The sequence below is a fragment of the Bubalus bubalis genome, chromosome 7 (assembly GCF_019923935.1).
Source record: "Bubalus bubalis isolate 160015118507 breed Murrah chromosome 7, NDDB_SH_1, whole genome shotgun sequence".
Taxonomy (NCBI): domain Eukaryota; kingdom Metazoa; phylum Chordata; class Mammalia; order Artiodactyla; family Bovidae; genus Bubalus; species Bubalus bubalis.
The window spans coordinates 97,842,870-97,868,172 of NC_059163.1; the positions used below are offsets into that span (position 1 = coordinate 97,842,870).

The 25,303-nt window shown below is 39.3% G+C and overlaps 1 pseudogene; it reads right to left on the bottom strand.

Moving 5' to 3' along the window:
• Window positions 1–1,143: 1,143 nt before the first annotated feature.
• On the bottom strand, window positions 1,144–7,126 carry LOC102414854 (annotated as a pseudogene).
• Window positions 7,127–25,303: the final 18,177 nt, after the last annotated feature.

Sequence of the window (25,303 nt, forward strand, 5' to 3'; positions counted from 1 at the left end):
TCATTAGTCTGGCCTTGTCATTTAACAGCCTCCAAATGATTGATTGGGCTCTGCTGTACTTCCCAATGGGAGATTTAAGTGTCCATTCAGCTCCATCTACCTGGTTTTATAAAAGTAAAATAAAAACAGTCATGCCATTCCTTTCCTACCTGTAAAAGCAGCAAGCTTGGGAAATGCATTTGAACAAGCCATTTATTCTCTAATACTCAGTCTCTAAAGGACAAATTTCCTGTTGGCTAAATCAAACTGTGCAATTTTTTTCCAGGCTAACAAAATAATCTCCATTTGTCTATTTTGCATAGTGATTTTGTACACATTTTTCTTTTTTCTTCACAACAACACTGTAAAAAGGACAAGCATTATTATCCTCATGTAACAAATAAATATCCCCAAACTCAGAAATCTTTTAAAGGTCATATTCAGTTCCTCTATTATATTAATCTCCTGCCATACCATGCTATCAAGCATCCTAAACTACAAAAGGTATGTCTGAATATTGCATCAGTGGCTTCTGTGTTATTCTCTCATCCAGGGTCTGTTTCTAAAGTATATAGTTTTTGACACACTTGTTTTCCAATATCCTGGATCCCTTAGGGGAATCTGTTGGGAAGACCCCCAAAGTAACCAGGACTGGGTCATTTCATCCCAGAACAGAGAACTTGTCTCCATGCCGGGGCAACCAACAGCCTAAATTGCAGAGTAGGATGGAAGGTGATAATTCAATCCCAGAATTGATAAGAAATTTGTGAGACATTCCCTACTGGCCTACACAAATGTTTCCTTTCAAAGGTAAGGTGCTTATTGTCTCCAATATAATGTGGCTCTTGGATGCTGTCCAGTCAGCAAAGTAGAAACTCATATTTGGCAAGGCGAACCCAGCCATGGTTTCCTGGTGTGTTGAATCAATAGGAAATGACTTTGGAAAAATACAGCTATGAAAGCAACAAATGGCTTTGAACTTTTCCAGCCAAACATAAAGTGAACTGCCAAGAATTTCCCCTGTGATATCCCTTTTCAGATGATAACATATGACTATGAACTTTTGCCCCATATATACTATATGGCCTTCCTTCTCCAGAGTTGATTAAACCAAAATTCTTTCTAGAACTGAAAGTTCACTCCTCTAAGGACCTTCAGTTTCCTTCATTCTTGTCCAATCAGGTCCTGAATCTCAGTGATATTGTCAGCAACTTGGCTACCATTTCCACCATTATCTTTTCTCTGTGCTTCTGGGTTTTTTTTTCTTTCCTTTTTTCTTTCTTGAATATCAAGATAAATCTCAAAAGAGAGTTACCGTGTAATTCCTCACTCATATCGGTAGGCAGGCTGACAGTGAAAAGGAGTGGGTAGGGATGGAGGGAGGAGGAAAGGCTGATTGAACAGACTTGGGAGAAGCAGGATTTGGGGGTGGTGGGGTGGGTCCTGGAGAGTTGGCAGAGAAGAGCTGTGGGGTCAAGAGATTCATTCTGTGGAAATAGATGGTGGGGTACAAAGGGGTTAGTTTATTGTTGCTGGTGGTTTCCTTTTCCATTTGCTTTACCATTTCAGTTTTGAGGTGGTAATGTTTTGATTTTGTGAGTATTTTATAATGGAAAAACACTTTGTGTATGAAAAAATGCGTAATGTGCTGGGATTAGCTCTCATGTACATGTAAACTAGTATGTCTAAGAGTGAGCTTTGTTCTTGCTCCTTGGACGTTTCTGGACAATCCTGGACTTCTAGGACAGCCAAACTGGTAAACTCTCTTCCATTTTTGGATTATAAAGGTTAAGTTTCCAAACAAAACTAAGTAGCATAAACCTAGTTCTAGACACTCACACTTTACACTCACACTTTCTTCTTAAAGGAGGCAAGAAGAAAGTGTGAGTGTCTAGAACTAGGTTTATGCTACTATTTCTACAGGATCAATGAATGTGAGTATTTTTAAACAGTCTAGATTCAGCTAAAAACAAGTAACATCAAAGTGTCTTGCTAACAAAAAGCTACTCACATTTCCCCAATCTTGATGATGATGATGGAGAATATTTTGCACTTACTATCTGACAGGCACAGAGACACTTAATATGTACATGTATTACATACATTATTTCATCCAAACTGCTCACAACAATCCGGGGTAACAATCACTCTCAATTTAAAGGTGGGAAACTTGTGGTTTAGAAAGATTAACTTGCCTAATGTGTGTGTGCGTGCTAAATCACTTTGGTCATGTCTGACTTTTTGCTACCCTATGGACTGTAACCTGCCAGGCTTCTCTGTCAATGGGATTCTCCAGGCAAGAATACTGGAGTGGGTTGCCATGCCCTCCTCCAGGGGATCTTCCCAACCCAGTGATAGAACCCGTGTCTCTTACATCTCCTGTGTTGGCAGGTGGGTTCTTTACTGCTTGCACCACCTGGGAAACCCTAACTTGTCTAATAGTACCCCATAATGGAGCTAGGAGTGGAACAGTGGTCTGTGTTCATAAAAGATTCATAATCTCATTCTATTAATATTATGCATGAGGTGTTTTTTATTGTAGTTTTTCTTTTTTCTAACAGGTATTACCACAAAAAGCAGACTTTATCAATGGTATTAGGCAGCTTTATCAAAACTGTGAGATGACTGCTGAAAATGTGTTAAGGAAGACTTAGGATTGTGGTTAGAGTCCATTTCTATTCAAGCCTCAGAAAGCTCCTCCAGCCATCAAATACAACAGGGGTTGACTATTGCACTTCTTATTTTATTCCAGGATTATCCATTTCAGCTTATTGAGGTGGTTAAAATTGCATGTCTATAACTGTCAGTACATTTCATTTGCCTATTGTGATGACTTGAAAACAAGCTCCAAAATGTTTCCTGATCAATTCTTGATAACTGGAAGAATGAAAATGAGAATAGCATCAATTATTGAATACCTGTGATACCAGACATTGCACTAACTGCTTTATGTGCCACCTTAAATTTCACTAAGATGATATAGAATAGATGGTCTTATTTTAACTTTGCCCATAAAGAAACCGAAGGTCAGAGGAGTTGAATAACTTGGACAAGAACTTTTAGCAAGCTGTAAAGCCAGATTTAGAGCCAACTCAACAGAACTCATTTGATCAATTCCATTAATGTTCATTGAGCATAAACACTGTGCTGGGCACAGAGTAGTGAGTGGGGATTCCACAGGGCAGAAGACACACTTGGTCTTGCAGATCTAATGAGCCAGGATGGTTAGGCACCCCTGTGTGCTGAGTGCCTCTAATCATGATGACAAATCTTTTTTTTATTTTTTTTTTTATTGAAGGATAGTTGCTTTACAGAATTTTTTGTTTTCTGTCAAACCTCAGTCTTAGTCAGCCATAGGTATACATATATTCCCTCCCTTTTGAACTTCCCTCCCATCTCCCTTCCCATCCCACCCCTCTAGGTTGATACAGAGCCCCTGTTTGAATTTCTTAACCATGCAGCAAATTCCCGTTTGCTGTCTATTTTACATATGGTAATGTAAGTTTCCATGTTACTCTTCCCAACTTCTCACCCTCTCCCCACGTCCATAAGTCTATTCTCTATGTCTATTTCTCCACTGCTGCCCTGTAAGTAAATTCTTCAGGACCACTTTTCTATATTCTGTATATATGCGTTAGAATATGATGTTTATTTTTCTCTTTCTGACTTACTTCACTCTGTAAAATAGGTTCTAGGTTCATCCACCTCATTAGAACTGACTCAAAGGCGTTCCTTTTTATGGCTGAGTAATAGGTATATTCTATTGTGTATATATACCACAACTTCTTTAGCCATTTATCTGTTGATGGACATCTAGGTTGCTTCCATGTTCTAGCTATTGTAAATAGTGCTGCAATGAACAATGGGATACATGTGCTTTTTCAATTTTGGTTTCCTTAGGGCATATCCTAGGAGTGGGATTGCTGGGTCATATGGTGGTTTTTTGTCCTAGTTTTTTAAGGAATCACCATACCGTCTGCCATAGTAGCTGTATCAATTTACATTCCCACCAACAGTGCAAGAGTCTTTCCTTTTCTCCACACTCTCTCCAGCATTTATTGTTTGTAGACTTTTTGATGATGGCCATTCTGACCTGCGTGAGGTGTATCGTGTTGTAGTTTTTATTTGCATCTAAATTTGGAAAACTCAGCAGTGGCCACAGGACTGGAAAAGGTCAGTTTTCATTCCAATCCCAAAGAACGGCAATGCCAAAGAATGCTCAAACTACCACACAATTGCACTCATCTCACATGCTAGTAAAGTAATGCTCAAAATTCTCCAAGCCAGGCTTCAGCAATATGTGAACCGTGAACTTCCTGATGTTCAAGCTGGTTTTAGAAAAGGCAGAGGAACCAGAGATCAAATTGCCAACATCCGCTGGATTATGGAAAAAGCAAGAGAGTCCCAGAAAAAGATCTATTTCTGCTTTATTGACTATGCCAAAGCCTTTGACTGTGTGGATCACAATAAACTGTGGAAAATTCTGAAAGAGATGGCAATACCAGACCACCTGATCTGCCTCTTGAGAAATTTGTGTGCAGGTCAGGAAGCAACAGCTAGAACTGGACATGGAACAACAGACTGGTTCCAAAAAGGAAAAGGAGTTCATCAAGGCTGTATATTGTCACCCTGCATATTTAACTTATATGCAGAGTACATCATGAGAAACGCTGGACTGGAAGAAACACAAACTGGAATCAAGATTGCCGGGAGAAATATCAATCACCTCAGATATGCAGATGACATAACCCTTATGGAAGAAAGTGAAGAGGAACTCAAAAGTCTCTTGATGAAAGTGAAAGTGGAGAGTGAAAAAGTTGGCTTAAAGCTCAACATTCATAAAATGAAGATCATGACATCTGGTCCCACCACTTCATGGGAAATAGATGGGGAAACAGTGTCAGACTTTATTTTTCTGGGCTCCAAAATCACTACAGATGGTGACTGCAGCCATGAAATTAAAAGACGCTTACTCCTTGGAAGGAAAGTTATGACCAACCTAGATAGCATATTCAAAAACAGAGACATTACTTTGCCAACAAAGGTCCATCTAGTCAAGGCTATGGTTTTTCCTGTGGTCATGTATGGATGTGAGAGTTGGACTGTGAAGAAGGCTGAGCGCCGAAGAATCGATGCTTTTGAACTGTGGTGTTGGAGAAGACTCTTGAGAGTCCCTTGGACTGCAAGGAGATCCAACCAGTCCATTCTGAAGGAGATCAGCCCTAGGATTTCTTTGGAAGGAATGATGCTAAAGCTGAAACTCCAGTACTTTGGCCACCTCATGCAAAGTTGACTCATTGGAAAAGACTCTGATGCTGGGAGGGATTGGGGGAAAGAGGAGAAGGGGACGACAGAGGATGAGATGGCTGGATGGCATCACTGACTCGATGGACGTGAGTCTGAGTGAACTCTGGGAGTTGGTGATGGATAGGGAGGCCTGGCGTGCTGCGATTCATGGGTCGCAAAGAGTCGGACACGACTAAGCGACTGATCTGATCTGAATAATGAGCGATGTTGGGCATCTTTTTATATGTTTGATAGCCATCTGTATGTCTTCTTTGGAGAAATGTCTGTTTAGGTCTTTTTCCCACTTTTTGATTGGGTTGTTTGTTTTTCTGGTATTGAGTTATATGAGCAGTAGCTTGTATATTCTGGAAATTAATACTTTGTTAGTTGTTTCATTTGCTATTGTTTTCTCCATTTTGAGGGTTGTCTTTTCCCTTTGCCTATAGTTTCCTTTGCTGTGCAAAGATTTTAAGTTTAATCAAGTCCCACTTGTTTACTTTTGTTTTTATTTCCATTACTCTAGGAGGTGGGTCATAGAGGATTTTGCTTTGATTTATGCCATTGAGTATTCTGCCTATGTTTTTCTCTGTTTTATAGTTTCTGGTCTTACATTTAGGTCTTTAATCCATTTTGAGTTTATCTTTGTGTATGGTGTTAGGAAGTGTTCTAATTTAATTCTTTTACATGTAGCTATCCAGTTTTCCCAGCACCATTTATTGAAGAGGCTGTCTTTGTCCCATTGCATATTCTTGCCTCCTTTGTCAAAGATAAGGTACCCATAGGTGCATGAGTTTATTTTTGAGCTTTCTATCTCGTTCCATTGGTCTATATTTCTGTTTTTGTGCCAGTACCATACTGTCTTGATGACTGTAGCTTTGCAGTATAATCTAAAGTCAGGAAGGTTGATCCTTTCAGCTTCATTCTTCTTTCTCAAGACTGCTTTTGCTGCGGGGTCTTTTGGGTTTCCATATGATCCAACCAGCCCATTCTAAAGGAAATCAGTCCTCAGTGTTCACTGGAAGGACTGATGCTAAAGCTGAAACTCCAATACTTTGGCCACCTTATGTGAAGAGTTGACTCATCGGAAAAAACTCTGATCCTGGGAGGGATTAGGGCAGGAGGAGAAGGGGATGACAGAGGATGAGATGGCTGGATGGCATCATTCACTCGATGGACACGAGTTTGAGTGAACTCCGGGAGTTAGTGATGAACAGGGAGGCCTGGCATGCTGCGATTCATGGGGTCACAAAGAGCGGACACAACTGAGCGACTGAACTGAACTGATGAATTGTGAAATTTTTTGTTCTAGTTCTGTGAAAAATGTAATTGGTAATTTGATAGGGATTGCATTGAATCTGTAGATTGCATTTGGTCCAAGTATCAGATATTCCTATTGGGTAATGGTGTCCCATGGTCCCTGCAGCAGCCGCATCTTTTAGCACTCATGAACTCCTTCCCAGATGTCCTTCAGAGCTAAAGGTCTTCCATCTAAAAAGCTTGCCCTAAAGCAAAGCACAGGCACTTGGCAGCTGCAGGAATATACGACATGATATTCATATTTAATCACTTTGGCTGCTGTGGTGGTCTCAGTTACATCAAAATCATCCGGGGGTGGAGCGGGGTGGGAGCGGGAATCTAAAGCCTCCTCCACAGGAAGACATGTCTGTACATGGACTGATGTTCCTTGATGTGACATTGCAGTTCCATTTTTAACTTGAAAATGTGTTTTGCATATGTAGCCAGTAGAACAGTCCTTTGAAGCTCTCCATTCCCAATCATCACCTATCTTTTGTGAAGGTTTAATGAATTCTGCACAATAATGCTAGAATGTTTTGTCTTCAAAGAACTCATCTTCTTCCATACTAAATGAGAACCTGCCACCCAGCTCAGTTGATGGCAAATCTTATAAATGCTTATAGTCTATATTTCTGTTCTTTGGCCTATCATTTACAATTGTTGTAATGGAAAAATCATACCTGTTAAGTAATAATTTGTTCATATAACAGCCACTGAGGTCCACATAGTATTCTCGATATAATTGCAGACTTTCTTCATTCTTTTAAAGAATATTTGTGTATTTTCTTGGCGTGCCAGGCCTTAGTGGCAGCGTGCTGGGTCCTTCAATTGTGGAATATGGGATCTAGTTCCCTGATCAGGGGTTGAACCCAGGGCCCTTACACTGGAAACATGGAGTCTTAGCTACTGGACCAACAGGGAAGTCTCCCAGACTTTCTGATAGAACATAATTTGTCAAGACAGGTCAGGGGCAGCTTTTCCTAAAACAAAGCAGCAATAGTTATTATCAAAATAGCAATAACAAAAGCCCAGGTGAATTTAAGCAAAAATCTCAATTGTCTTCAACTGCAAATTCAACATAAAACTTTGAAACAAACCGGCCAGGAAACTTGTCCTTGGAAAGTGTATTCCCCTTCCTTGAATACTGGTAGAAAAAAGAGCTCTTAAGTTAGGTGGTAGTTGTTCTAACTTGGGTAGAATATGCCACGAGAATTCCACTTTGACCTTCCTTGAGGCTGTCATTTTAAATTGCTGTCTTTGTTACACACCTCTTCCCATTTCTAAATTTAAGCTTCAATTCTGTGCTAAGAAACTGTCACTTTTATCACATGATAAAAAATTTGTCTTTAAATCTTAAAAAAGGAGTTTGAAGACACTGAGTACTGTGAACATGGACATACACTTCAAAATCTAGATTTCTCTGGGTTTCTCTCCCGATGGAGGATCCAGTTCCTCTGTTTACCCTTACCCTTTTGCCCTATTTTGTATGTTTTTGCTTTAAACAAGACTCATTGTAGCTTGTTGTTGTTGATTGAAACCAGAGAAGAGATTATTGTTATGAAATTAAAAAGCCTAAACCTGCTGAATAAACACCCTTAAGGAAAACTTAAAGCAGGTCCATGTATTTATGGTAACCATTATATTTTATGACTTCAATGAACACTGCCTGTAGAGAAATATGCTTAAATTCAACTTTAGCTATCTCTAATAATATTACTATCAAAAAAACTCGCATGTACTATGCCATGCAGAGTTTCCCAGGTGGCTCAATGGTAAAGAATACACCTGCCAATGCAGGAGACTCAGGGTCAATCCTTGGGTCAGGAACATACCCTGGAGTAGGAAATGGCAACCTGTTCCAGTATTCATGCCTGGAAATTTTCATGGGCAGAGGTTCCTGGGGGGCTACAGACCATGGGGTCACAAAGAGTCAGACACAACTGAGCACTCACGCATGCACTATGCCATGTATCAGCTAACTATGTGTAAACTAATTATTTTCCATGGATTACCTTCTACTAATGCTCACCATAAACTGTGCAACAACTCTGTGTTTCTTTTTACAGGAAAGAAGACTATCTTGATTGGGGACACACAGCTTTTCCATGTCCTAGGGAGCATTCAAAGACCGTTGATCCAGTCCAGAACTCGAACACACCCTCTTGTCTTACTGACATTGAATATTCATAAGTTTATTTGTTTACTTACTTTTAAGTGTGAAACATTTACCTTTTTGAAATAACAACAACAAAACGTACTCATATCCTGAATAACTAACTTCTTTCTAGATTTTCTTCTGATTCAGATTATCTTCTCTCTGTCTCTCTCAGGCATGCAGCCCTACTCTCTATCTCCCTCTTTTTTTTTTTCTTGAGCTTCTGCTGGCACCCCCAAACAAGCTCAGAAGTTATTTATTAAGCATTTATATGTGTGAGATACTATTAATACTTTGGGAAGAGCACCTTGACCTTTAAGCTCTTAGACCATGCAGATCATCTGGGGGAAACCACATGCATAGGTAATAAAGAGTGAGGAATACGTGATGTGTAAGTAACACGTGGCATTATGGAAGTAGATAGAAAGGCTCTGCTCATGAGGGATGAGCAGGGGGCATGGCAGCAGCCTGGAAACTAGTGTTTAGTAGAAGCTGGTCAGAGATGGAAGGGTTGGGGCAATTCTAAGCAGAAGTAAGAGCAGGCACAGAGACCCAGACCTTAGAAAGAGCCTGTTCATAGAATAAGAGGTTGCTCCTTAGGGCCTGGGCTGTCATTCAGGCTGTGGTTTGGGCTGGAGCTGGAAAGGATTAGAGAAACTATACAAAGTTGGGAAGATCCCCCTGAGAAGGAAATAGCAACCCACTCCAGTATTCTTGCCTGAAGAATTCCATGGACAGAGGAACCTGGTAGGCTACAGTTCATTGGTCACAGAGAGTCGCACTGGATTTAGTGACTAAAAAACAACAACCACCACCTTAGGGCCAGGCCTAGTGTTCAGGCTGGAGCTGGAGAAGATCAGAGAAATTGTACACGTTCTGCTAAGGAGCCAAGAACTATGGATGGAGGCTCATGACATTGTACAGGAGGCAGTGATCAAGACCATCCCTAAGAAAAAGAAATGCAAAAAGGCAAAATGGTTGCCTGAGGAGGCCTTACAAATAGCTGAGAAAAGAAGAGAAGCTAAAGGCAAGAAGAAAAAGAAAGATATACAGATCTGAATGCAGAGTTCCAAAGATCTCAGATTCAGTGATCAATGCAAAGAAATAGAGGAAAACAATAAAATGGGAAAGACCAGAGATCTCTTCAAGAAAATTAGAGATACCAAGGGAACATTTCATGCAAAGATGGGCTCGATAAAGGACAGAAATGGTATGAACCTAATAGAAACAGAAGATATTAAGAAGAAGTGGCAAGAATACACAGAAGAACTATACGATAAAGATCTTCATGACCCAGATAACCATGATGGTGTGATCACTCACCGAGAGCTAGACATCCTGGAGTCTGAAGTCAGGTGAGCCTTAGGAAGCATCACTACAAACAAAGCTAGTGGAGGTGATAGAATTCCAGCTGAGCTCTTTTAAGTTCTAAAAGATGACGCTGTGAAAGTGCTGCACCTAATATGCCAGCAAATTTGGAAAACTCAGCAGTGGCCACAGGAATGGAAAAGTCAGTTTTCATTCCAACCCCAAAGAAAGGCAATGCCAAAGGATGTTCAAACTACTGCACAATTGTACTCATCTCACACGCTAGCAAAGTAATGCTCAAAATTCTCCAAGCGAGGCTTCAACAGTATGTGAACCAAGAACTTCCAGATATTCAAGCTGGATTTAGAAAAGGCAGAGGAACCAGAGATCAAATTGCCAACATCCGTTGGATCATAAAAAAGCAAGAGAGTTCCAGAAAACCATCTACTTCTGCTTTATTGACTATGCCAAAGCCTTTGACTATGTAGATCACAATAAACTGTAGAAAATTCTTATAGATATGGGAACACCAGACCACCTTACCTGCCTCCTGAGAAATGCATATGCAGGTCAAGAAGCAATAGTTAGAACCAGATGGAACAACAGACTGGTTCCAAATAGGAAAAGGAGTACGTCAAGGCTGTATATTGTCACCCTGCTTATTTAACTTGTATGGAGAGTACATCATGAGAAATGCTGGGCTGGAAGAAGCACAAGCTGGAATCAAGATTGCTGGGAGAAACATCAGTAACCTTAAATATGCAGATGACACCACCCTTATGGCAGAAAGCGAAGAGGAACTGAAAAGCCTCTTGATGAAAGTGAAAGAAGAGAGTGAAAAAACTGGTGTAAAACTCAGCTTTCAAAAAGCTAAGATCATGGTATCTGGTTCCATCACTTCACAGCAAGTAGATGGGAAACAATGGAAACAGTGATGGACTTTATTTTGGGGGGCTCCAAAATCACTGCAGATGGTGACTGCAGCCATGAAATCAAAAGACGCTTGCTACTTGGAAGAAAAGTTATGACCAACCTAGACAGCATATTCAAAAGCAGAGACATGACTTTGCCAACAAAGATCCGTCTAGTCAAAGCTATGGTTTTTCCAGTGGTCATGTATGAATGTGAGAGTTGGACCATAAAGGAAGCTGAGCGCTGAAGAATTGATGCTTTTGAACAGTGGTGTTGGAGAAGCCTTTTAAGAGTCCTTTGGACTGCAAGGAGATACAATCAGTCAATTCTAAAGGAAATCAGTCCTGAATATTCATTGGAAGGACTCATGCTGAAGCCGAAGTTCCAATACTTTGGCCACCTAATGGGAAGAACTGACCCCTTGGAAGAGACCCTGATGCTGGAAAGATTGAAGGCAGGAGGAGGAGGGGATGACAGAGGATGAGATGGTTGGATGGCATCATTGACTTGATGGACATGAGTTTGAGCAAGCTCCAGGAGTTGGTGATGGACAGGGAAGCATGGCGTGCTACAGTCCCTGGGGTTGCAAAGATTCGGACATGACTGAGTGAATGAACTGAACTGAACTGAAGGAGCCAAGACCACTTTGATCTCTAAGAAGGATTCTCTTGTTATAAGACAGTCCTTGTGGCTGCAATTCATAAACTCATTTACATCCCTGGATTTCCTCACCCTCCTCAAGATTAGAATTGTCCAGGCTAATGCTCCATCCTTCACCAAAAGCCTTTAATTCTGCTTCTCATTTGCTCTACTCTACAATTAAATGCTCTACCCTTGAACTGTACCCGCTTTTGCTTGCTCTGCTCTGGAGCTGTGTGCTTCCCTCGGTTATCACCTTATTCACAGGAGTACAAATGGGAACACCTGGCCGAGAACCCTGAACGCCATCAGTAGTGGTTCTTCAGTGTCACTGCCAGTGTTCAGGTTGTGAAATCTTGGCACTGCCCTGCACATGTTCAGTGCCTGATTCTACCCCCTAGGTCATCACTCCAAATATACATCTTATAAAACTCTGCAAACAGCATGAAATGCAGGCTGTCAAAGAAATCACTGAAAAGATCAAGCTGGATTATGTTGCTTAATTTTCATGACGCCTGGTGGTTATTTAAATGAGTACAGTTTCTTTTTTCTTTTTTCCATGATATTTATTTTTTAGCAGATGGGATCCACTTGTTTCAATATGATTTTTATTTTTCAAGGGCATACTCTTTTCTCCTGGATCAATCTGTACGTAGGAAAAAGTTATCATTCAAGACATAAGCAGTTTTTGCCAATGGGTAGGAATGAGTCAGTTGACCAATGAGGGGAGAATAAAAATCTGTGCTATTTTGATGTTAATTGCTGGTGGTGCTCCTTTTTGGAAACACTGATGATAATTTTTCAATATGCAATCCATTTGACCCCTGAGAGCCCTGGGAATTCTGCCAGACTTTTGTTCCACCACCACTTATCTCTGTTTTAAAGCAAGCATTTGTACAGCCCTGTCATTTTCATTAATCTTTTTAGGAGTTTGTGCTGGGAAGCAAGAACTTTTTGTTATTCCCATTTTACAGATAAAGAAAGTGAGAGACAAAAGGGAAATGACTTGTTATGAATATTTTAGTAAGTTATTAGGCCTTAAAATTTCCAATTTGTTATTAAGCTTATTGAGTTTTCCTATTGACTGAGTTGTGCTGTCTCTTTCTAAATCAGTATACCAGGTTCTAAGAGGGGCAGTCTAGTTAGGGTTTGGGTTCAATATTTCTGCCATACATCACCCAGTCCCAGTAAAGTCTCTACTTGCATGCTTTGTGTTCTTAGGTTTTTGTCTTTTTGAGATTATATTCTAAAGGCTAGAAAAGAAGAGAATGTCCCTGACTTTCATTTTCTTAAGTAAAGAAGAAGCAGTCTTCTTTTTCTCCTTTTGTAAATTACAAAAAGAGCCTCCATATGTAAGGGCTATTTACTCCAGAAAAAAAAATACATAGTTCCCGATGCTCATAGCTAAACAATTCTGGTGTTGCAAGGAAGGTAAGACACAAAAATAACTATGTATCAATATAATATTAACAGTGGCTTAAATTTATTGAATGCTTACTACATTTCAGGAACTTTACCTACATTATTTCATTTAATCCTTACATTAGTCCACTGAGAAAGGCTATATTATTACGCTCATCATATATATGAGAAAACCAAGGCTTAGGAAGCTGAGCAATTCGCTTGGAGACATAACCAAAAAGAGACACCAGGTCTCAAAATTCTATCGTTTGTCACTAATGAGTCCTTCTTCTCTTGTGCTTCCTTTACAAAATTGTTTACCTGTTCATGGGCCTTTGTTCTTCCCAGTAAATTTTAGACTCAATTTGTCAAATTTTACAAATAGCTTGCTGGAATTTTATTTTCAGTGCAACATATTTAAAGATTAATTGAGGGAAATAAAATATCTTAATAACAACTTGTTTCAACCAAGACCAATGGAATGTTTCTCCATTTACTCAGATGCTCTTTTATATTGCTTCTTAAAGATATTTGCTGTTTCTTCATCAAAGCTGTCTACCTTTATTAGGTTTCTTCTTATTTTATAATCTCTTCTTATAAATTTCTTCTTATTTTATAATCTCTGTCTCTATTTAAATGTTTTGTTATTTCTGGTGTAAAGAGAATTATTTTCTAAGCTGATCTTGTACCAAAAACCTTTTTTGTCAGCCTTAACTATGTCTAGTAGTTTCTGGACTTTTGTTTGCTTGTCTTTACAATGATCATATCATTGGCAACTAATTCCAGTTTTATCTCTTCTTTTCTAATTCTAACACTTCTTTTTACTTATTCTCCAGACCAGTGTTGAATGGTGGAGGGGACAGTGAGCATTCTTGTTTCCTCCTCTGAAAGGAAATAAATATCAAGGAGATATTTGCATAATGTTTGCGGACAGGAATAATCAAGGATGAAATCTTAGCTTTATATTTTTGTTTTCTTTTTAGATCATAGAAAAATTCTGACCAATTAAGTTATATGTGATTTTTCTCCTTTTGGAGATGTAATGACTCCACTGAGTGTATGCTGCTGCTGCTGCTAAGTCGCTTCAGTCGTGTCCGATTCTGTGCGACCCCATAGACAGCAGCCCACCAGGCTCCCCGTCCCTGGGATTCTCCAGGCAAGAACACTGGAGTAGGATGCCATTTCCTTCTCCAATGCATGGAAGTGAAAAGTGAAAGAGAAGTCGTTCAGTCGTGTCCGACTCTCAGCGACCCCATGGACTGCAGCCTACCAGGCTCCTCCATCCATGGGATTTTCCAGGCATAGATATGGATAAATATACTTATATGTAATATACAGTAATATTATAAATTATGTGTGCATGGTCAGTCACTTCAGTCATGTCCAATTCTGCAACTCCATGGACTGTAGCCCACCAGACTCTTCTGTCCAAGGGATTTTTCAGGGAAGAATACTGGAGTGGGGTGCCATGTCTTCCTCCAGGGGATCTTCCTGACCCGACCCAGGGATCAAACCTGCATCTCTGTCTCCTGTATTGGCAAGTGAGTTCTTTATCACTAGTGCCACCTGGGAAGCCACATTATATGTTATATATTATACTATATAGTTTATAAGATATTATTAATATATATAAGTATATACTATATAGAACATATGATCATATTTAGGTTTACTCTTACTTCCTCAGGCATGTAATGGTCCTTCTGGTGGTGTCTGTCTTCTGTATTGCTTCCGTGCTTCTTTATTTTAAACCTTTTAATATTCTTTTTCTTTAAAATTTTGTATTACAGATAACGTTACGTTTCTTATTTTATAATCTGTGTTTCTAATTTAATTTGCAAGTTTAACTTGTGTATTTATCATTTTTTATCCCTACACTTCATTGAACAGGTGAATTTTTCTTGGTCGAAGTTGAAAGTTATATATTCTGTTTATTCTTTGAGTGTTTTTTCCTAAGATTAAAGGTCAATGCACTATTCATTTTTTCCCCTAAAGGAGGCATGTCCTTGGAATGGTATCATTGCCTTTGTTCTGTTTCCATGCTCAGGTTTTCTTAGTTTTTTTTTATGTTGGTATCATTTAGACTTTTTTTTTTTTTTTTGGCTATGCTGTGCTGTTTGTGGGATCTTATCTCCCTGGCCAGGGATCGAACTCAGGCCCCTAGCAGTGAAGGCACCAAGGCTTAACCATTGTACCACCACAGAATTCTCCATTTAGACATTGATTTTCTGGTTTTTATGAATATTTCTTCTTTTTGGCTGTGCTTTGGTATTTCTTTCAATTGATGTATAATTGGTCTTCTGCCTCTCATTTGGTAATTGCTTATTTATATTACACCTCAAAAAGGTCTTAATTTCCTTATTCACACTTGTTTCTCATTTCTTGTGAAAGTACTTCTACATTGCTTTCTCTTTTTTACATGAGTACTTTCTTCGAGAATATTTTAAAACTGTTTTTTTTTATGTAGTAAATCTTCTGAATTCTATGTCTGAACATATCTTTACTTCACTCTCATTTTGAAATTAATATTTTAGCAGAATATATCCTAAGTTCAAATATTAAGTTTTTTACAGTGTAAAAATGTCACTTCATTGTCTCCTTTCTTCCAATGTCCTGGACATGTGACAGCAATTTTTATTGTTCTCTTTATGGTTATCTGTTCTTTCTTTCTAGGGTACAGTTTATATAATTTTCCCTTTGTTTCTGATGTTCTTATAAATTATGATAATGTATTTAGATGTGGATTTTTAAAAATTGTTGATTCTGTTTGACACTATTTTATATGTTGAACAATAAAAGAAGATGTGACTGGCTGCATAAACATAATGCCAAACATATTAACCTGCATGAATGATTTTTCATTATTTGCTTAAAGCCACCTGAGAAACAATGATTATATATATTTAACAATGATACCTATCCATTTGTTGATCCTTATTATGTTAGACTCTGTAAAAAGAGTTTTATGGTTTTTTTTTTTTAATTTGTTATTTTCAAGTATAGTTGATTTACAATGTGGTGTCAATTTCTGCAGTACAGCAAAGTATTCAGTTGCATATTCTTTTTCATATTCTGTTCTATCATGGTTTATCACAGGATATTGAATAAAGTTCCCTGTACTATATGGGAGGATCTTGTTAACATATTCTATACATAATAGTTACATACATGGTTTTATAACCATGACAATAACTTCATGAAATAGCTGCTAATATAATTTCCTTTTTTATAAGATGAGGAATTTGAAGTTTAAAACACTTTTATAACTTGTCCAAGATAGCTTAGCTAAGAAATAGTGAAGGTAAGGCAGGATCTAATTCCAGGTTGTTTAACTCAAGATCTTTCTTAAAACACTGTGTTCCTCTGTACTTTTATCTATATAGATATTATGAGAAAATTTCCTACTTAACTGATTAGTACTTTCAATATATAGCCTTCCTTTCAGTTCAGTTCAGTTCAGTCACTCAGTCGTGTCTGACTCCTTGTGACCCCATGAATCACAGCACACCAGGCCTCCCTGTCCATAACCAACTCCCGGAGTTCACTCAAACTCATGTCCATTGAGGCTGTGTTGCCATCCAGTCATCTCATTATCTGTTGTCCCCTTCTCCTCCTGCCCCCAATCCCTCCCAGCATCAGAGTCTTTTCCAATGAGTCAACTCTTCGTATGAGGTGGCCAAAGTATTGGAGTTTCAGCTTTAGCATCAGTCCTTCCAATGAACACCCAGGACTGATCTCCTTTAGGATGGACAGGTTGGATCTCCTTGCAGTCCAAGGGACTATCAAGAGTCTTCTCCAACACCACAGTTCAAAAGCATCAATTTTTCGGGGCTCAGCTTTCTTCACAGTCCAACTCTCACATCCATACATGATCACTGGAAAAGCCATAGCCTTGACTAGACAGTCAAGTGGGCCTTAGAAAACATCACTATAAACAAAGCTAGTGGAGGTGATGGAATTCCAGTGGAGCTATTTCAAATCCTGAAAGATGATGCTGTGAAAGTGCTGCATTCAATATGCCAACAAATTTGGAAAACTCAGCAGTGGCCACAGGACTGGAAAAGGTCAGTTTTCATTCCAATCCCAAAGAAAGGCAATGCCAAAGAATGCTCAAACTACTGCACAACTGCATTCATCTCACACACTAGTAAAGTAATGCTCAAAATTCTCCAAGCCAGGCTTCAGCAATATGTGAACCATGAACTTCCTGATGTTCAAGCTGGTTTTAGAAAAGGCAGAGGAACCAAAGATCAAATTGCCAACATCCACTGGATCATAGAAAAAGCAAGAGAGTCCCAGAAAAACATCTATTTCTGCTTTATTGACTATGCCAAAGCCTTTGACTGTGTGGATCATAATAAACTGTGGAAAATTCTGAAAGACATGGAAATACCAGACCACCTGATCTGCCTCTTGAGAAACCTATATGCAGGTCAGGAAGCAACAGTTAGAGCTGGACATGGAACAACAGTCTGGTTCCAAATAGGAAAAGGAGTACGTCAAGGCTGTGTATTGTCACCCTGCTTATTTAACTTCTATGCAGAGTTTATCATGAGAAACGCTGGGTTGGAAGAAGCACAAGCTGGAATCAAGATTGCCGGAAGAAATATCAATAACCTCGGATATGCAGATGACACCACCCTTATGGCAGAAAGTGAAGAGGAACTAGAGAGCCTCTTGATGAAAGTGAAAGAGGAGAGTGAAAAAGTTGGCTTAAAGCTCAACATTCAGAAAACTAAGATCATGGCCTCTAGTCCCATCACTTCATGGCAAATAGATGGGGAAACAGTGTAAACAGTGTCAAATTTTATTTTTGGGGGCTCATGAATCACTGCAGATGGTGACTGCAGCCATGAAATTAAAAGATGCTTACTCCTTGGAATGAAAATTATGACCAACCTAGATAGCATAGTCAAAAGCAGAGACATTACTTTGCCAACAAAGGTCCATCTAGTCAAGGCTATGGTTTTTCCAGTGGTCATGTATGGATGTGAGAGTTGGACTGTGAAGAAAGCTGAGCACTAAGAATTGATGCTTTTGAACTGTGATGTTGGAGAAGACTCTTGAGAGTCCCTCAGACTGCAAGGAGATCCAACCAGTCCATCCTAAAAGAGATCAGTCCTGGGTGTTCATTGGAAGGACTGATGTTAATGCTGAAACTCCAATACTTTGGCCACCTCATGTGAAGAGTTGCATAGGAACCTGGAATATCAGGGCCATGAATCAAGGCAAATTGGACTTGGTCAAACAGGAGATGGCAAGAGTGAACGTCGACATTCTAGGAATCAGTGAACTAAAATGGACTGGAATGGGTGAATTTAACTCAGATGACCATTATATCTACTATTGTGGGCAGGAATCCCTTAGAAGAAATGGAATAGCCATCATGGTCAACAAAAGAGTCCAAAATGCAGTACTTGGATGGAATCTCAAAAACGACAGAATGACCTCTGTTTGTTTCCAAGGCAAACCATTCAATATCATGGTAATCCAAGCCTATGCCCCAACCAGTAATGTTGAAGAAGCTGAAGTTGAATGGTTCTATGAAAACCTACAAGACCTTTTAGAACTAACACCCAAAAAAGATGTCCTTTTCATTATAGGGGACTGGAATGCAAAAGTAAGAAGTCAAGAAACACCTGGGGTAACAGGCAAATTTGGCCTTGGAATACGGAATGAAGCAGGGCAAAGGCTAATAGAGTTTTGCCAAGAGAATGCACTGGTCATAACAAACACCCTCTTCCAACAACGCAAGAGAAGACTCTACACATGGACATCACCAGATGGTCAACACCGAAATCAGATTGATTATATTCTTTGCAGCCAAAGATGGAGAAGCTCTATACAGTCAGCAAAAAACAAGACCAGGAGCTGACTGTGGCTCAGATCATGAACTCCTTTGCCAAATTCAGACTTAAATTGAAGAAAATGGGGAAAACCACTAGACATTTAGGTATGACCTAAATGAAATCCCTTATGATTATACAGTGGAAGTGAGAAATAGATTTAAGGTCCTAGATCTGATAGACAGAATGCCTGATGAACTATGGACGGAGGTTCATGACATTATATAGGAGACAGGGATCAAGACCATCCCTATGGAAAAGAAATGCAAAAAGGCAAAATGGCTGCTGTCTGAGGAAGCATTACAAATATAGCCTTTAGTTTCAAAATTTATTTTTTTTAAGATGGAATTTTATTTACCTATGACTTTCAAAAACTTGCCTAATTACTTGTATTTATACGTGCATAAGTAGAGAGAAGGCAGGGGGAGAGAGAGGAAGAGCTTAAATACAAATTGCTTTGAGATTAATTTAATAATTTGGCACAACTGTGATGTTAATTGCTGTGTGTTAGAGTGCAGAATGGCTGTACAAAGGACACGGTTTAGAGGCACTATTTGCTCATTATTTTCCCCCTGCAAATTGCCATCTCGTAGTTACTACTGAAATAATCTCACTATTAGTACAATAAGTGTAAAAGCCACATTTGAAAGAAGAAGGATTGCTAACAGAGCTGTGGGCAGTGCTCTAAGCCTCTCTGTTTTTGTCAATAGAAGTTTGCACTTATCATCCATTTGTCCTGTTAACTGCTTTTATAATATCGCTACTCATTGTCTGATAACAGGCTAGAAAGGCAGCCTATAGTAGCAGAATCAAATGGGGAAGATGCTGGGGCAGAAGTGGGAAGAGTTCAAATGCTGATTCTAGAACAACTCTCTTCCTAGATAATTTTTTCTGAGGTTACATTATACTCTCCAAATATTAATAATACATACGATTTGAGTTTCAAGTAAAAAAGTACTGTTTCAGTTCTTTGATTAGCCATTCACGTTTTGCCATTTCTTTCTTGAACATCTTACACATTCTGCATTGAACCTGAGAGAGTATTACTGCAGGGAAAAGGAATTTTGACCATAACAGGTAAAACTTATGGATGAGAGATCTGTTTCTTTGGTATCCTTTTAACTGTACATGTGTGAAATCTCCTGTTGGTTTGGGACAGAACTCCATTTTATTTATAGTTGTTCACTTATAAAAAAAGAGGCTTTTGTGTCCTAAACTTAATAGTGGCTTGATGGCATTCAATTGGTACTTGCTGTTGTGACTGTAACTCTTAGAGTTATGTACCTGTCATCATAATAATAACTGCCGGTTCTTGAGATGCATCAGGAATTTGGAGCACATTATTTATGGTTCTCTCAACAATCTGTGAGGCAGATATTATTACCCTCACTTTACAGATGAGCACACTGAAGGAAATATCCCAAGGGCACCCAGCTATAAACATCAGTTCTAGGATTCATATTGAGACCTACCTTAAATGCCTCTCGTTACCTCCCCCGCAGTCTAATGCAACGTCACCTGTCTTTCCTGTGCTGATTCATTGCCTTTATAGTCTTTATTCCTTGGTACCATGTCGGTCAGCACCTTGGCTATGAGGAGTTTAAACACTGAAATCCAGTGCCAAAATCTGTGTTTTTATTTTCAGAGCACATTTAACAGTTCTCTAAATCAAACATTTCCTTGCTCAATAATTTTGAGTGAATTCAGACTTGCATCAGTTGACCATTGGGCTGGAGGTGGAAGGGCAGGAATCATGAGCAAACATAACGCAAGACTATTCATTTACTTTTTGTATTTTCTAGATTCTCTTTCTTTAACATTTCTAATCTAATAAAATAATTATGCCTTTGATCCTATACAACCACCACATCTATAGATTTGATCCCGCGAGGAAGCTGCCTTTGATCTGACTGAACCATTTGATGCATTTTCCCCCATTACTACACAGTGCTTGTAATGAATAGTTCCCTGGGATCTCTATAGCTCAAAGACTAATTTATAGCTAAATCAGATAATATAGTTTGTATTTAACACCATGGATCTCTGTCTATTCATACACTGTCGAACATGGTAGTCACTTGCCATAGCAGGCTGTTTTAAATCAGTTAAAATGAAATAAAATTAAAAACCAATTTCTCTGTCACACTAATTACATTTCAAGTGCTTTATAGTCCCATGTGGCTAGTGGCTACTGTACTGGACAATGAAGCTATAGAACAATTCCATCATTGCAGACATCTCTATTGGACAGTGCTAAACTGGAAAGAAGACAGAAATGAAGCCAAGTATAATTACTTCACAGAGCGTGCTGATCAGCATCACTGAGTTATAGAATATAATGGGTCATGATACATTGCAGTTCCCTCTGCTTTATTTGTCTTCCTAGATAGCTGTTGGGAAGAAGGTATTTGGTCTTGTGTGTATGGTATCCCTGTTAGGTAAGAGCAACTGACTCCCAGGGGTTCAGTAAATATATGTTCAATGCTCTGTGAATGAGATCATGAAAATAAGTTGAATACAGGAGAATTCTTGGAGATTATAGAATAGAGTGACTACTTGGGGAGTATAAATAAAATAGTCATTTTTTCTACCTGAAATATGTCAACCTTCAAAATGGAATAGTTGATCAAGGAGTGTTTCAATGTAGAAGAGATAACAATTGTCCAGATTTCAAAGCCTAATGCCACATGTCATCAGAAAAGAAAAAGGCCCGAGTTTAATATATCATCAAGCCCAGTTGAGTCTGAAATGGATGGGGTGGCTGTAAAGTGATGGAAGAACATTTTACTTCTTCCAGTTGAAGGAGACTCAAAAAGGAAAATAACTTTTTTTATTCAAAGTATTTTAATTTATTTCCTCTTCTAGAACTAAGTCAGGAATAAGTTTGGAGAAGTGATTGGAATGTCATTTACAGAAGCTTTTGTCATTTAGGTTATGTGAAAGCCAGGAATCTTTAAGCCTCTAAAAGAGCAATGCTTTAGATTACAGCAAAATATGGTGCTGTTGTGTCTTTATTTTCATATATATATATGAAATATATATATATAAAATATATATATTTCATATATATTTTCATATATTGCATATTTAGCAAGTGTGTTACATGTAAATAAAGAGAATGAGTTACAATTGTGGTTGCAATAGCAGAACAAATGATTTTTTTGGTTGTTGGCACAACTAGTGAGGTCTGGGGTATGGAGTCAGAAGATTCCATTTGGTGCCATAGAAGAGAGTTGAACCTGGGATTCAGCTGACATTTCTCTTGCCTCTGATTCACCAAGTGTCTTTTGACAGGCAATGTTTCGTATAGTCACTTAGAAAAACAATCACCTCACACCATAAGTGATACTTGTGTTCTATGGATTGTATTATTCTCAGTGGCTAAGTCATTTCAAGGTGTCTCAGCACACTTTTCTCTTTGCCAGGAGCTGGACCTGCTGATCTCTGTCTGTGGACATGCCCTGGGGTTGTTTTTTTCACCGACAATGGAGGATTTTTATGCAACCACTCACATCTTTTCATCTGATCTCCTTTTACCTGGACAAGTGTTTTTGATTTATTGACCTATAGCTGTAGTACAGAATGGGGACATCTGATCTCAATATGGGTTAGATTTGACTCCTAATTTTGATTTCCTTAACTGGATGCTCTCAACAACTGAGAAGAATAGGTAATCAAAGTCATGTTCTTTAGGCTTTGATTTTATAACTTTTCCTGTGAGTGTGGCCAAGGTGGGTATCCTGAGATGAGAACAAAGCAATATTATTTTGCTATGGTCCTGAAGTTAGATGTAGAGTCTGAGACTGCATTGGCTCCAGGTTGCCTGAAATTCTGTTCCCTCAAATGTAGTGCTAAAGAAGAGAGATGGAAAACTCAAGGAAATTAATCTGCCAATTCTTCTTTTAGAAATAGTTTCTGGTTATAGTTTTTTTTTTTTTTTTAATCTAAATATCTAAGTACCTCATCTTTTCCTCTAAATACTCTATAAAGTAAAGTGAAGTCACTCAGTCGTGTCCGACTTTTTGTGACCCCGTGGACTGTAGCCCACCACGCTCCTCTGGGATTTTTCAGGCAAGAGTACTGGAGTGGGTTGCCATTTCCTTCTCTAGAGGATCTTCCCAACCCAGGGATCGAATCCAGGTCTCCCGCATTGTAAGCAAGACGCTTTACCGTCTGAGCCACCAGGGAAGTCCAAATATTTCTTTGAGCCCTTTTTGGGGGAGGGCAAGAATACTGGAGTGGGTTACCATTCCCTTCTCCAGGAGATCTTTCCTACCCAGGGATTGAACCCGGGTCTCCCGCATTGTAGGCAGATGCTTTACTGTCTGAGCCACCAGGGAAGTCAAATACTCTATAGTTTTGAGAAATTTCAGGGAAAAGTAAATCTTTTCATACCATTGGCACTGTTTACTGTCAAACTGATTGGAAGGAAGTACAGTGAGTCTCCTACATAAGAACCTTCAACTCTGAAAGATGCAAAGGTGTGTTCTATCAACATCAGGCATGAGTGAAATTGCAGCTTGCCCTCCATCTTCTATTGCTGAAGATCCTTCAGCCCTGGGCTTGCCAGTTGGTGCTAGAATCTGCCTGTCAGTGCAGGAGGAAAAAAGAGACATAGGTTCGATCCCTGGGTCAGGAAGATCCTCCTGGAGTAGGTAATGGCACCCCACACCAGTATTCTTGCCTAGAGAATCCCATAGACAGAGGAGCCTGGTGGGCTACAGTCCATGGGGTTGCAAAGAGTGGGACACAACTTCAGCTCTGCCATCTCTCAACTTCTCTCCCTCTTTCAGTAAGTAACTCTTCTTGCCTGTTCACTCAATGCCAGCCCCTGTGTACCAAATTTACTGCACTTTTCAAGGCACTTAGTGTAAGACTGAAATTTTTTTCTTCATTTTCTGCTTGTTTTTTATTTATAATTTGTGTGAAAAGTATTATAAGCCTATTACAGTAGTACATAGCCCGCTGTGTCAGTCGAGGCCCTGGTGGTGGCTGAGCCGCTCAGTCGTGTCCGACTCTTGCAGCCCCATAGGCTGCAGCCTGCCAGGCTCCTCTGTCCATGGGGTTCTCCAGGCAAGAATACTGGAGTGGGGTGCCATTTCCTTCTCCAGGGGCTCTTCCCAACCTAGGGATCCAACCCAGATCTCCTGCATTGCAGGCAGATTCTTTACCGACAGAGCTATGAGGGAAACCCATTGAGTACCTGAGCTAACTTTATTGGAGTTAGGAACAAATTGGATTTATGAACCTGCTCATGGAACGGAACTCATTCATATGTAGGCACTTCATGTATACTTGACTGCCCACATGATTAGATACATTAGGATAATGATAAAGTGCTTATTGTACAATTTTGCACTTATTCCTTTACATACGTTTTCTGTTTCTTTTCTATAACAAATAAGGTTTCTCCTTGCAACCTTACCTCACTTGCCAGTCATATTAAAAAAAGAGACTGCAAACCAATTTCAGCTCCTTGGAAGTCAGGAATAATAAAGAACTGGAACACAGCTTGTCCTGCCATCCCACACATAGTAGGAAATATTCAAAGTTAGCACTGTTGGGAACTTGTAAAATCAAAAGATATATTTCCCTTTGTTTTAATAGAAAACAGATATTAAGCTAGGAGTTGGGGAAAATACATCAAGCTTCTGAGCTATAAAAAAAATCTGAAGAATAACACTAGGTTATTGGACTCACTTTAAGCAAGCTTTGGCCGCTTTCCTGACTAGGTATGTCAGAGATGGGCAAGAAAACAGTTTCTCTCCTTCACTTCCTGGCAGCATTTGATACACTCTATCCTTATGGAGACTACATCATTAAGAGATCCAAGTGTGTCCTGAGGATGTTAGCTGAGATGGACTCTGGCAGGCAGCTCCAGAAAACTTAGCCAGGAAGTTCTGATTCAGAAGGGACAGTAATGTGTTTGTGACATGGTTGGAATACATCAGACTCCATCACAGCCATGGAGACCTGGGGAGAGGGATTGTATAAGACTTTATAGTCACACTCAAATAAGTGCCTTTCTAGAGCAGGTAATTTGCTTGTCCTGACAGGTGTGAAGGGATACTTGGCACTCTCTGAAAAGCACTAATAACCCCATTTTAAACCAGAGAGCCACTGATGGACCACTTTTAATTTAGTTTTGTGATGAGTTTCCTCTAATATTTAAACCTATATGTTCTGACAGCAGGAGTGTTCAAGGTGTGTGTGAAAAGAAGCCTGAGGATGTCAGGTCAGTTACAGCAGCCTTGAGGTATCGAATCAGCTGTGGCAGAGAGCGCAGGCCTCTAAACCTCTAAGACTTGATCTACAGTCAACCTTGCAAGCTGCTGTAAGCCTCTGGGGGTGAAAGCAAATCACTTCTTCAATCACTAAAATGTTATCCAGGCATCTTGCTTAATTTGGTGTTCTCCATAGGGTGCTAAAACTGTTTTGAAAAAAAATGCAAATAGACAAAACCAAAAACGGTGCATCCCTT